The sequence below is a fragment of the Gallus gallus genome, chromosome 2 (assembly GCF_016699485.2).
Source record: "Gallus gallus isolate bGalGal1 chromosome 2, bGalGal1.mat.broiler.GRCg7b, whole genome shotgun sequence".
Lineage (NCBI taxonomy): Eukaryota > Metazoa > Chordata > Aves > Galliformes > Phasianidae > Gallus > Gallus gallus.
The window spans coordinates 105,676,906-105,689,812 of NC_052533.1; the positions used below are offsets into that span (position 1 = coordinate 105,676,906).

Consider the following 12,907-nt stretch of genomic DNA (forward strand, 5'->3'; position numbering starts at 1 on the left):
AAACTCTACTGCTAGGAAAAAGATAATGTATTTAAATATGTTATTGGAAACCATGTTAATAAATGGGCTGCTACTAGGAAAAATAAGGTTAGCGTTTTCTGTATAGTTCTTAAACAATTGAGTGGGAGTCCTGTATGGTTCCATTGTACAATTAGGAAAAAAAAGAAAGAAAGAAAGAAATCCAGAAGAAAGCATTGAACTGATTCAGAGCACTGTAGCAAGAGACAAGATTATCTCTACAGCATAGCTTTAAGTTGCTGTCTATGACAGTTTCTGTCTCAAAGATCTGTTGTGTTTCTTTGCTAATCCTCACGTAGCTAGAACAAGAATAGATGATTGAGGTAAATCCTTTGCTTGACCACAGCAGATGACTCATAAGCAAATAAATGTATCTACTCCCTTTTGAAAAGGTTTCTAAAAGACATATTTTTTTAAGCTATGATGAGAGCTGCTGTATTTCTGAAGGATTTATGTTCTTTATGATACACTGTAGTGTTCCATGCATTTTGGTCATGTTCAGAGTAGGTGTTTTTGGTAAGTTTGCTCTTCATGGAGCTAAAAGTTTCAGTGGTGTTTACAGTATTGTGCTTCTTGTCTGTTCTCTGCAATTGGCTTCAAATGGAGCTCAGCATGATCTCAAGATCTTAGAAATTCCTGTCTCCTTCTGTGAGAGAAAATTACACTCACATGTAACTGCAGTTGGTCAAATATCTCATAAAACCAGTGAAATTGTTTTGAGTGCTGTAGCGTGTCATATGAAATAGCTGAGCTTAGGTAGTATCTTCTCTAAAATGTCTACAAGCCAAAAGATAAACCTGTTAGACAACTTTCTAAGGTGGGGACATTTTGTGAATAATTAGCCCTCAGCAATGAAACTCTGGAGACACGCCTGGGCTGAGTCTTTGATCTGTCTTTATACAGCTAGAACCACATTATAGAGTTTATGCATTATCCTGGTGTTGCAGATGATAAAATCTATACTCTTGCACACACTCTGCAACAAGTATATATATATTTGTGCGTGTATATATGTATATGCATTATATATATATGTCTTTTTTATATATACAGATACGGTGGATGCTGTAGTGTTTCTTCATTGCTCATTCTGGTGTGGTTTAATCACTTTTATGATTTATTATTTTTTCTTTCTTTCACATAAAAGATGAAACTCAATGACACATTCTTTTTTGATAGCATCAGTTTTAAGAACAATATGTACAATAATCAGTATGCTGACAGGGCAGGATCTGCACCTGACCTATTTAGCAGCTACACTTTTCAAAGATTGTACAATGAAATAAATTAATCACTTATACCATGTATGTTTAATTTTTAGACATCATACCCTTGTTTTAAATAGGTTATATTAAATAAGAGGAAGAGACAAATAGTGTCATATAACTGACCAAGCTGTGCACGATCTTTTCTGGACATTCCACAAGAAGTGTGAGCTGAATGATAATCACTTTCTCCTCTGTTTTAATCCTTGATGCACTTCCAGCTCTATCTGTAGCCTTGAGCAAATCCCCTGACTTCCCTGTCTATCTTATACATGCAACAAGATTTGTAATAATATAGAATTAGTTGGTTATTTGTTTCCTATTTTGAGGATTATTGGCCTGATTCTTCTTTTGTTTATATTCGTGTAATATCCCAATTGAATGAATTTGTGGCTGTGCTATTTAGAGAAATTCAAACCCAGCTTCTACCCTCATACTTAACACTGCAATAGATGTCTTCTATCATTAAGTTCTACAAATACACATTGGAAATGCCAATGTTGTTATTAAATTAAAAAAAAAAAAAAAGTGGAACAGAAGATTTTGCTTCTTCCCTCTCATGTAGTGATAATTACTTCTGCTTTTAGAAAAAAAAAAAAAAAAAAAAAGTTAACTATGTATTAAAGCCCTAAGATGATTAGAAATGTTATTAGAAATTGTTTTCCTTACCCACTAAACTCCAGAGTTCACCAGATCATTCAGCTAATAAAATAAACCTATTTCTGTGAAAACATATTGCTGTGAATACTAACTTTTTGCGATCTGTAGTTCTTCAGTCCCACCACTATGTACCTATAGGGCTCTTGACCATGCTTCAATCACACTGTCACATGAATATTCAAGTTACTGAGAAGTAACCATATGATCTCAAAGCAAATAAATTCTCAGCAAGTATTTGTGAGTTTTAATTCTTTCATCTCCTTTTGAGCATTTAAGCTGTCAGGCTAACTTGCACACACCCAAGGAAAAATTCAAGATGAGGAAACTTTAACTTAATTTTGCTTTCAGAATTGCCATTTTCAAAGAGTAGAGTGTTTTATGAACTTTGACATTCTTTGGAAATTAAGCTACTCTAAAAATAAAAGAATAATAAATACCACTTGCCTTCTATATTACCCAGGTGTTTAAGCAAAATAAATGTTCTATACAGAAGGTTCAAACAACATTTTGTAATGACCAGATTATAGTGTATCTGATAGAGATACAAAATGTTTTTCCTTATAGACATGAAGTGGCAGATATTTCTGTTCCCAGATAAAAAGCACAAACTCACATATTTCTCTTTAGTCAAGTTTTATGAGGCTGTGATGATAAACAGTCTGGTTTGTTCTCTAACATCAGCTCCAAGGAGTTCAATGTTAGGCCTGAGCTAGATGTCTAAAAAGGTATTAAAGAATTTAACACATTAAATTCATCTTTGCTTGAGCTGTTTTGTCCTTTTGTATCTCCATACTTCTAAGGACAAAAAATGATCCTCTGGTCCCTGGGATACCAGGAGGCTCTGAACAGAATACCTTCCTTATTTTCAAGCTGCAGAATATTGTGAATCTTGCTTGTACTCTCTGCTCTGCATTGATGACTCTGCCGTGTGACATCCCAGTTGTGGGTTCTGTCCTGGGTGGAAGCCAGGGGATACCAGGTGCAGGGTATCCCCTGGCTTCCTCTGCAGAAATATTGAACAGGAGGAGCCCATCTGTCTTCACAATTCCAGGAGCATGATGCTTGCACTCTGCCATCACCTGGGCTTGTTTTGGGGCTTGGACTAACATCTAATCTTCCAACAACATCCAACGAATCTTGCATCTGAGCAAGGTTTCAGTCAAAACCTCAAATAGGGTTAGTTAACAGCCGTGTTTACAGTGCTGTGGTTTCAACTTCAGGCAGAGAAAACAAACACTTAATGGGCAATAACTTTTTTAAGAGACTTGGAAAGTAGGGAATGTGGTTTTGTTTGGCTATATGCTGGCTCTCATGCTGAGATATCAAGTAGTGTGTTCAGTGAGAAGTTTCTTTTTAAGGCCTATGCAAAATGTTTTCTCTGAGCTGTAAAACACTTCAGTTAGCATTTTAGATCAAGATTTGTGTATTCAAGCATTCTAAAAATTTTGCTAACAGGGGTGGTGACAGCAGAAGTCCAATGCATAGCTCAGAGCTAGGGTGCGCTCCATTTCCTCATTAGCCTCACACCACACAAACCTTTTCTTTTTTTTTAAGTCTCCTATTCATCCTGTGGGCATGCTGTGATTCCTTTTATGTATCCTGTTTAAAAGCCATGTATCTCACTTGCATGCTCAAGAATCACAGTTATTTTTCTTATTTGCCCCATACTACTAAACCTCCAGTCTATATGGCTGCTATGGTACAGGACACGCTTCAGTGAGAGGCCTGAACAGAGCACAGTTCACACATAGGTTCAGGCTGGAGAATGACTGTTCCTTTGAGCAAAAAAAAAAGAAAAACTAGTGGGGAAAGATGAGAAACCTTCACAGTTGGAGCAGAGCAAGACAGCAGAGCACACAAGGATTTCTTCCCCCTCAATTTCTCACAGAGTCAGCAAGACTGGGCCAGCATTTGGCCATCATAATACGTGGTTGAGTGCATTACGTTAAACCAACTTCAGTTTTGGTATAAGCTAACATGCTGGGAGGTGAACGGCTGCACCTGAGGAACTGGTTCACTATCACACTGGTGAGCAGCCACAGGCTGTGAGATGGGGCTGGGCTCTGCAGCGATAACTTTCTAAATAGATGTCTCCACATTTATTTAAGTGTGAGGTATTCATGCTTCTAGAACTGGCTAAAACTAGTTAGCACAACAGGACAGGGAAAATACAGCATTTCAGTGTAAAATTTGTTTTTCGTTCTACATAAAATCACAGAATGCCCTGAGCTGGAAGGGACCCACAGGGAAGGGAAGCTGTTGCTTTGCCCTACCCGGTTTGCCTGTCTGCAGGATTGCCCGTTGAGGCGTGGTTGCACACACTGTGCTGTGGTTAACTAGGCCACACTTCACGGCCCCGCTTTACATCCTCTGCCTTGCACTGCACTGCGTTCACACCACAGAAGCACACAGAGATGATCTCCAAGCCATGCTGCAGGCTGCAGATGAAGGATTCTCAGTGTTTGCAGGAGGCTCAGATTTCAGCCTGGTGTTTTTGAAAACAGACCAGGCATGCCAGGGGTGAAATATTTAAGATCATGCCTTATTTTGTTTCCTTATGTGGTTATAACCTCCAGGCAGTAAATATAATGTGTCCTTCTCCCAGGTTGCTGAAATAAGAAATATTTTTTGTTTGGCTTGTTTGAAAATATGCGTGCCTATGTACAGCACATATGCAAAATATATGCAATATACACGTATATAAACATGAAAATCACTAGTATTACTGCAATTGTAAGAATTCCCACATTGCCAATCAAATGCCCAATGAAATATATATATATACATATATATATCTGTATTTATTACTGAGTATGAGTCATTTATTCCAGCAATATTTCTAAATCATTTTGGTACTAAAGAGGAATTATTTTTTCCAGGAGTATTTCTAAATAATCAGACATAGAACAATGATACCATTTTATTGGGTCATTTAGGACTGTTAATGCAAGCAGAATACATAGGAGCACCTCACCCCACATAATTCCTCAGTGTATACTTGATCTCTGTGCTTTCATCAGGGAGGCACACAGGTTTCCAGCCAGCCTGCAGCAGCACTGGGCTTGTCCCAGCCTAGCAGGGAACCATATCAGGGCCAGGGTGCATTAGGCCTACGAGGACTGCAGTGAGTTGGACATTTGGGCGAGAGCTGGTGAAAAACAAGATACAGCAAAATGCATTGGCATGTCCCTTACCTCATCAGATTCAGCAAAATTATGCTTGCTTCAGCAAAAAAGGAAATTCAGAGGAATAATCAGTGCATGGAATTAACTGCTAAAGGAATGAGTCATATAGATAAAATAGTCATATCTCTTCAACATATCAAAATTCAGTGTTCCTATAAATGCAAAACTGACTTTTTACGGTAATTTGAATTGAATGTGGAAGCCATGAGTATCTTATTTTCCTTGACATATCTAGCGCAAAACCCACCAAATTGTCTGGGCATTTCTTCTTTGAAAGCAAATGGAATGTGGCTTCAATTTACTGTCAATAAATACACCTGACAAAAAAAAAAAAAAAAAAGGCTTTTTTCTCACTCTCTTGATACATAGGAAATGAATGTAAAAACAAGTTCACATTTGTAGTCCTTTGTGTATCTTTTTCATTGCTTTGCACGATGCACTGTAGTACAATTAACACCAGTATTTAATCATTTGGAATGGATTGTTCCTCTTTGACCTATAGTACCATTTGAAGCCTTTTTCTTGTTGTATGACACTGCATTTGCTTCAGGAAATCTGTTCAACATTTTCTTCCTGCCATTGAAAATATTGCATTGAAAAGATAAACCTGTTTGTAAAAAATTGATTTCAGTATTTATCTGGTTAACAGCCAAGACTATCTCAGTCCTTATCTATTGTTTGTTTATTTCTGTCAGCCTTTAAGCACAGTTGTTTCTCATCTCAGTCTCCTGGGACTCTTCTGAGTCTCAAGATGCTCTCTCTTTCAGCTCCAATTGTATAATCGATAGCACATTCTCTACAAGCTGAAGCCAAAAATGGCTAATGGAACAAATATGATGAAAGAAGAATCCTCTCCAAGTATGATTGATCTTAGGAGATTAGAAACTAACAAAATATTCTAAAACAATCATTTAATTATTTGCAAAGAAGATCTTTTATTTCTATCTAAGATGTTGCTCTCAGAAAAGAGTTAATATCAACTAAGACTTCAGTAACACAATGTACGTGAGAAATATTAGGGTTTTTTTGTTTGTTTGTTTGTTTTTTAAGCATAGCAAATCAGCTTAATACGTGATAAATAATTTTGAGCCAAGCAGGAGCGCTATCACTCACACTTACTTCATAAACATGATTGTGTTATATGTCATTGGCCATGTTAGTCTTTAGACAGGAAATGCTTTGAAAAATAAAAAGGAAGATGTCTCCAGAACAATTTAAGTCCATTTACAGTCCTTCAAAATATTTTGCTTGACAGCAGAGTGCTGCAGCTCTTACTCAGACAAAATGACCTTCACAATTAAACATTCTTGCTTCTGTAGTCATTTGTCCCTGTGGAAAGTGTGCAGAAAGTAATTACAGTCATAAAGATATAAATACATAATTGCTACTTATTGTTTTATAAATAACTGTAAAAGGAAAGAGAGTAATGAAGCAGAGTAACTACTTAGTAGAAAGCAACTTCTGTGAACAACTATATGCACAGTGGGCCTTGTATATTCATCAATTACACCTTCTTACATCTGCATAATACTACTGATTTTTTGAAAACAGCTCTTGATAGAATTGATATTAATGAAGTGAATTGAGAAACAAGCCCACTCACTATTCTTCAAAAATTTTAATATGCATGATGGAATACATTGAATTGCATAACAATTAAGTAGAGAACAACTTGCCATGGCTATTTTCTGGTATTTTCTTGGGCCGTTTTATTCAGTCGAAGCTAAGCAACAGGTAGTATCTTGTTTTGTATTTAAAGTCTGTATGCTTTACTATGTCTTCACTATCTACCGTTCCATCAACATATAAAACCACAACAAAACAGATGAAAAAAGTTCGCCCTTCTCATTGTTTATGATTTTCTAATGTGTTTATCACTTTCCTGGTTACTATTCCCTCAAAGATGATATAAAACCCAACTCAGATTTGAAACACTCACTCGTCCTTTATGTGGTAAAATGAAAAGTAGGAGAAATGATTCAACAAAGTAAATCTACCTCCAGCCAGTTTTACCCACTCTTATTTATCTCCTTTTTTGCAGAAAGCCAAATGAAAGTAATAACTTTGTAATGAACGTTAAACAGCAAATGTATTCTATCTTCAGAAAACTGTGAAGTCTAAAAATATTCTTACAGGTTTAGGCTTTCTTTTCTTTATTTTCTTTTCAGAGATATGCAGATAAGTAGCGCTCCTAAACAAGGCCAGTAGATACTCAAAAGAACAAGGAATGTTCTGATCTGTGTTAGTGGAATGCTATGAAAACCAAGCTGCAACATGCATGGTAATGTATAAATGCTAGGAGTGATTTACTGACATGATTTCCATATACTCAGGCCTTCCATTCAACCCACATCAACACACACAAACACAAAATACAGGTTCAATTTTACTGCTAGAAAACTAGAAAAGGGAACGAATTCCATTCAGTGTAACAACAGTGAGTTTGTCTTTACTGTTATCCATCAATATACGTAGCCTTTATAATTTTAAAGGGGCAAGTAATTCCATCTGTGTATGTAAAAACATATACTGCTTCTGCATAAAAATATTTAGCTTCACAAATATGAGATGGAGAGCTAACCAGACAACAAACATGCAAACTTTAAGTTTTTGACAATCACAAGCTGAATTGGACCTGTGTGAGTATCTCTATACAAAGGTAAGATGATCTGTAACAAAACAGAGGAAGACCCATTTCCATGCCTTTTATGAGCTTCCCTCATTCCCTCAAAATGGGTAATGTGCCTGCCTAGCTTTCCTTCCTTACATTTTACCCTCCCAAGCCACCTCTTCCATCCCTCCCTGAGAGGCAGAGCCCTCTGAGAGTACCACTGTGGTTCCCTCAACAGTCATAACCACCACAGCCATTCCAACTGTTTGACCCTTTCCTTTCACTGCCATGGATTAAGACTCTGTTTGCAAAGGGCCTTGAACTGGTCCCATGTGAAGGCCCCTGAAGACTTCATCTCTGCCAAGAATTGAAACTGTGTTACTCACAGGACAGGATACATGCAAGTATGTTTTTGGGAAAGCCCAAAACATTTTAGAAACATTAACTACTTGAGCAGTCAAAACAGCATTTTAAATAGTTATATGGTCAGCTCGGTTTTCAGAGGGAAAAACAGATCCTGGGAAGTGGTGCATCTCACCACACTTCTTCAGTCACAGAAGCAATTAATGATGAGAGAGAGAATAAGAGGTGAGAACTCCTGCAACCTCAAAATTCTTACAAGTAAATTTATCTGTCTAGAAGAAAAAAAAAAAAGAATCATTTATTACTTGGCAGACTTACAGTCAGTTCATATCTTTACCAATATGAATACTAATCTGAAATACATACGAAAAAGAGACTTAAAGTGCCTCTCTACATTTGAAATGGCTGATTTCATTGTAAAGTTTTTCTCTAATTTCTGCCCATGCTTAGATTACGTGCATAGAAGAAATTATTTTTTCCCTACTGAAATACTTTTTCATTCTTTACTTTGTGAACTCATCACTCAATTTTTAAAGAATCAAAACCAGGCCCTGCATTCCACTTTTATCAGATGCTTAATAAACTACAACTCATCCACATGGGTTTTGAGATTCATAAAGAACCATTTCACTTATCTGTGATCTTTTTTTTTTTATTTTATTTTATTTTTCATTGTTTTAGCCAGGCTAGTATTGAATTATACCAAGTCTGAGCTTTGTTTTAGCTTTCTGAAAGACGTGGCCTGAAAGCAAAAACATGAGAAATATTATTGGTTTTGTTGTTGTTGTTTGTAGATTTCTTTGTTTAATGGATACAAAATGGATTCTCCTCATTCTGAATAAATCACGCATTCCAATTATGACTGCAATTATCTAAACATTAAATTTGAATTGCTGTACAAAATAAAACCTCCTCTGACAAAATTCTTTATTCTTCATTCTAATGTTTGTTTTGCTTTGTTTGTTTGGTTTTGGTTGTTTTTTGTTTGTTTGTTTGTTTTGTTTTGTTTTGTTTTTTTTCTTACAGTGAAAGTGATTGCTTCTCTTCTCACAAAGAGAAAGGCCTAAAAGAGAAGGAATATTTATATCCTAAATGTAATGAACTGGAGATGACATTTTAGCACACACTTCATCCAGTAGTTATTGCATATGGTGCATATGGTGTCAATGTTGAGATGATTAAATGATGTTGTTAAGGTACTGTACACTGTTCTGTGTAAGACAAGAGAAATATTGTTGGTCCAATGTCTTTCACAATTTGTTCATGAAATCTGGAGTTGTCATAGATATCATTAGAAACTGATTAGTAAGATATTTATAGCTAGCTGCCTCATTTGATGCCACTTTTTCTGCCTTTTTCTCATAATTCAAAATGTACTCATTTCACAAATTTGTCATAAACGCATCTCAGTGTAGACAGCCTCCTGATTTATGCAAACCAACTTGAAAGAAGAAGCACAAATAAATCCTTTATCTGCATTTAACATTCTTAATAGAAATAAAAATATTTATAAAAATGTAAATAATTTTTGGTTCTAAGTTTTTTGTATATCCATATCCTTATCATATTCTTCCTCTGAATTCTTGTATAAAATATGGCAATGGAGGAATAATTATCACTGAGTTTAGGGGAAGACAAAAACATTTCCCTGTAACTACAAAATATTTCTTCTTATTAAAAGATGTTAAAATAAAAATTGCTATTTTTCCACAGGTCTTTTCAACTGAACACATTCTATTTCCATCTCCATTCGCACTCTTTTTTCTGAAATTTGCACACCAAAAAGGAAGAAAATTGCTGTTACGCCAAGTGTATAATACTGCCACAAGAAAAGCTGCAGTAAATGATACAGAAAAGGGCAGTAGTTGAAAACTTATGCTACAACCTTTCTTTGAGAATCAGAAGGGCAATGATTTGGTAGTGATACAGTAGGCATGTATTTACACCATCCAGCTTTCTTGTTTGCTCTTGAAACTAACTCTTCAAACAAGTATCTGCCTCAAGTTCCTATCAAGGCAAAGTAGTTAATGCCTGATAGCATCCTCTCCTTTTCTGGATCCAGTCCAATTCCTACTGAAGTCATCAGAAAAAAAAAAAAAAAAAAAAAAAAAAAAAAAAAAAAAAAAAAAAAAAAAAAAAAAAAAAAAAAAAAAACCTCCTTAGCTTGAGCAAGAGGTTAAACTGGGCTTTCTTGGGTTTGTGGTATAGCCCTGGGTGAGACACAAGCCTTCTATCCCATGATTAATTTGTCTGTTTGCTACCTTTCGATATTGCAGCAAGCCAAGCTAATACTGCATTTGGAGTGTGTAATTCTTTTATGCTGTATTTCAAGGAGTTCAAAGCAAAGTCTTATTCTATGTACCTGTGTATAATTATAAAACTGAGATCATAATACGTTAGAAGCAGATAAAATCTGTAGGGTACAAAAGGATATTACAAAGCTGTTGTGCTATGCTTTTTTTCCTTCCTACTGGATAATTAACTTTCTGTTTACTATATTATCTGGAGTAAGGACTGTGTATGATGGTGACTGGCTGACAAAGAGTAATAGTAATAATATTCATGATATTTACATTTTACATAACTTCCTTGAAGTTATGATACATGATACAGTGATGACATAATGCTGCGTTATTTGTTTTTTCTGCTTTTGTTTTATAAAGTAAAAGAAAGGAAGAATTAATTGCATTTCTGATATGAGAAAAAATATCTTTCATAAGCTAAGATTTTTCTATCAGCATGTGTTCATTTTAAAGCTTAAATTTCTGAGCAAATTCATAGGAAGATTCCATAATAAAATGTGAGCTTACAAGTTTTTGTTTCAGCTGAAACAAAGGACAGCAAAAGAAAAAGCAAAAAGGCATTTTTGGTTGGAGAGACAGCTTGAAAATTTTATAAAATATTCTACATACCTTTTCTATGTAAAATACATATTCCACAGTGGTACTGTAGGAAGCCTAGTTCACTAATTATCAGATATGGGCAGCAAGCAAAATACATTTGAACCACTGAACACAAACTTAGGACAAGTGATTGTCATTGTTGTCAAGTCAGAAAAAAAGTATTTAGTAATTTTTTTAATGTCTTACCTCTTCATGTAAAGATCATGAAAGATACAAATTTTGATATCCAGAAGGATTTTCAATATTTCGGAAAATTATGCATCAGAAAGGAGTTTCTTATTAAAATTATGCTTGCAGACCAGCTGTTACCTTGTTGATTGGGGTCTTCGTTACAATGTTACAAACCCAAGTTGAAGCCCTGTTTTCAAAAAAATCAGATCAGTCAAAGAACCAGGCTTGATAACCAGTTTGTATTTAATTGTTTTTACAAAGGGAACGGAGTCTGATAGGTTAGAGGAGTGTGAGAAAACAAGCAAAGGAAATATTTAAACTTTGTTTCCAAAAACCCATTGCAAGTGTTCTTGTGAATTCCTGAGATGTACTGAAGGTGGGTAACTGTGGGAGACTGAACTGACTAAATGTGTGCTTACTACATAGATACAAACTTCTGAGCTTGGAATTTTTTTTAGTCAGCAGAGATTTCGTCAGTAGTTGACAGATGCCTTATTCTAAACAAGAGGCCTGCATATGATCAGATTAATATTGTCCTATGTGGATTGATCATATTTACTCTATTTCCACTGAATACAGATGGTGACCCTAGATTACCTGTGTGACTAGCTCAGGTGAAGATGTCACAGACACGAAAAGTTAGACTAAATTAATACTTTGAATTGAATTTTTATAACATTCATTCATATGTTCAACATGTCTAATAAAAGGGCCTGAGTCAGGTACAGTATAAAATAACCAACTGAATAGTATAGGCTACTTTCTCGGAACATGAAAAAAATGAGATATTTCTTCTTAATTATTCAAAACGGGGTCTAAAATCACACTGTTTTACATTCTTGAAAACTGTATTAATTATAGGTCTACTATAGTCAATATTCTGCTGCAAATAGTATTTAATACTTTGGAAGATCCTCTTCTCATTCAAGTATAGTGCAGGATTCATTTGAACAATCTCTGATAATTCAAAGAAATGGGAAAAATATTTTGCTCATTTAGCTCCACATTTTCATTTGCTAAAGCTTGTACTTCTGAAGAATATTTGAACATCTAATCCCTTTGAACCATATAGGGAAATGTATAAGCAGAACTGGAGTAATTTAAGTGGGAGTTGTCTTACTTTACACATTCATAATGCTTTTTGCTATCTGCCTAACATCGCATATGTTTATCTGGTCCCTTGGCACATTAATTGAAGCAGCCTTAAATTGCCATTGAATTTCTTAGCCTTACACTATGAAGGCTAAATTCAGAGGTGGTATATAAGTGAGGAACCCAGTGTGGATCTTGAGAGATGTACATGCCTGGAAATTAGATAAACACATTACTTCTAGTGTTATTTCGTCTCACAACTACAGTTATGTTAAATTTACATAAAACTTAATTCCTGAAGGTGGCAGTATCATAAGCAAATCTATATATAGCCTTCAATGCATGCAGAAATTCAGAACATCACCATACAATTATAAGTGTTAATTTAACAGCAGTGCAACATATGGCCTATGAACATGTATAACTGAGAGTACGTTCTGTGCTAGCATCAGGTAAGAGATTTGCACTAAATATTTTCAGTGCCTTTCCCCTGAAACATAACACATGAAAAGAACATCCTTTCCTTTTGATGCTTTTTAGCAGTTCATGCCACCTTTCTTCATGAATTATCATAAGAATTGCATAACAGAAATGGTGATTTTTTACATACTTCTGTGGCCCGAATCTTTGTTTCAAAGA

General features: G+C 35.3%; 1 long non-coding RNA gene across 3 annotated transcripts in view; it reads right to left on the reverse strand.

Moving 5' to 3' along the window:
• The window catches only part of LOC107052700, a 39,407-nt gene that overhangs the window by 25,461 nt on the left and 1,039 nt on the right, over positions 1-12,907 (reverse strand). Inside the window, exon 2 of one of the 3 annotated variants that reach the window (XR_005857628.2) lies at positions 4,918-5,091. The exons of 1 other annotated variant lie outside the window; for it this stretch is intronic. This is a non-coding gene — a long non-coding RNA (uncharacterized LOC107052700). Of the gene's footprint in view, positions 1-4,917; positions 5,092-11,191; positions 11,364-12,907 lie in introns of all 3 variants that reach the window. One more of the 3 variants, XR_005857629.2, reaches the window with a different exon arrangement.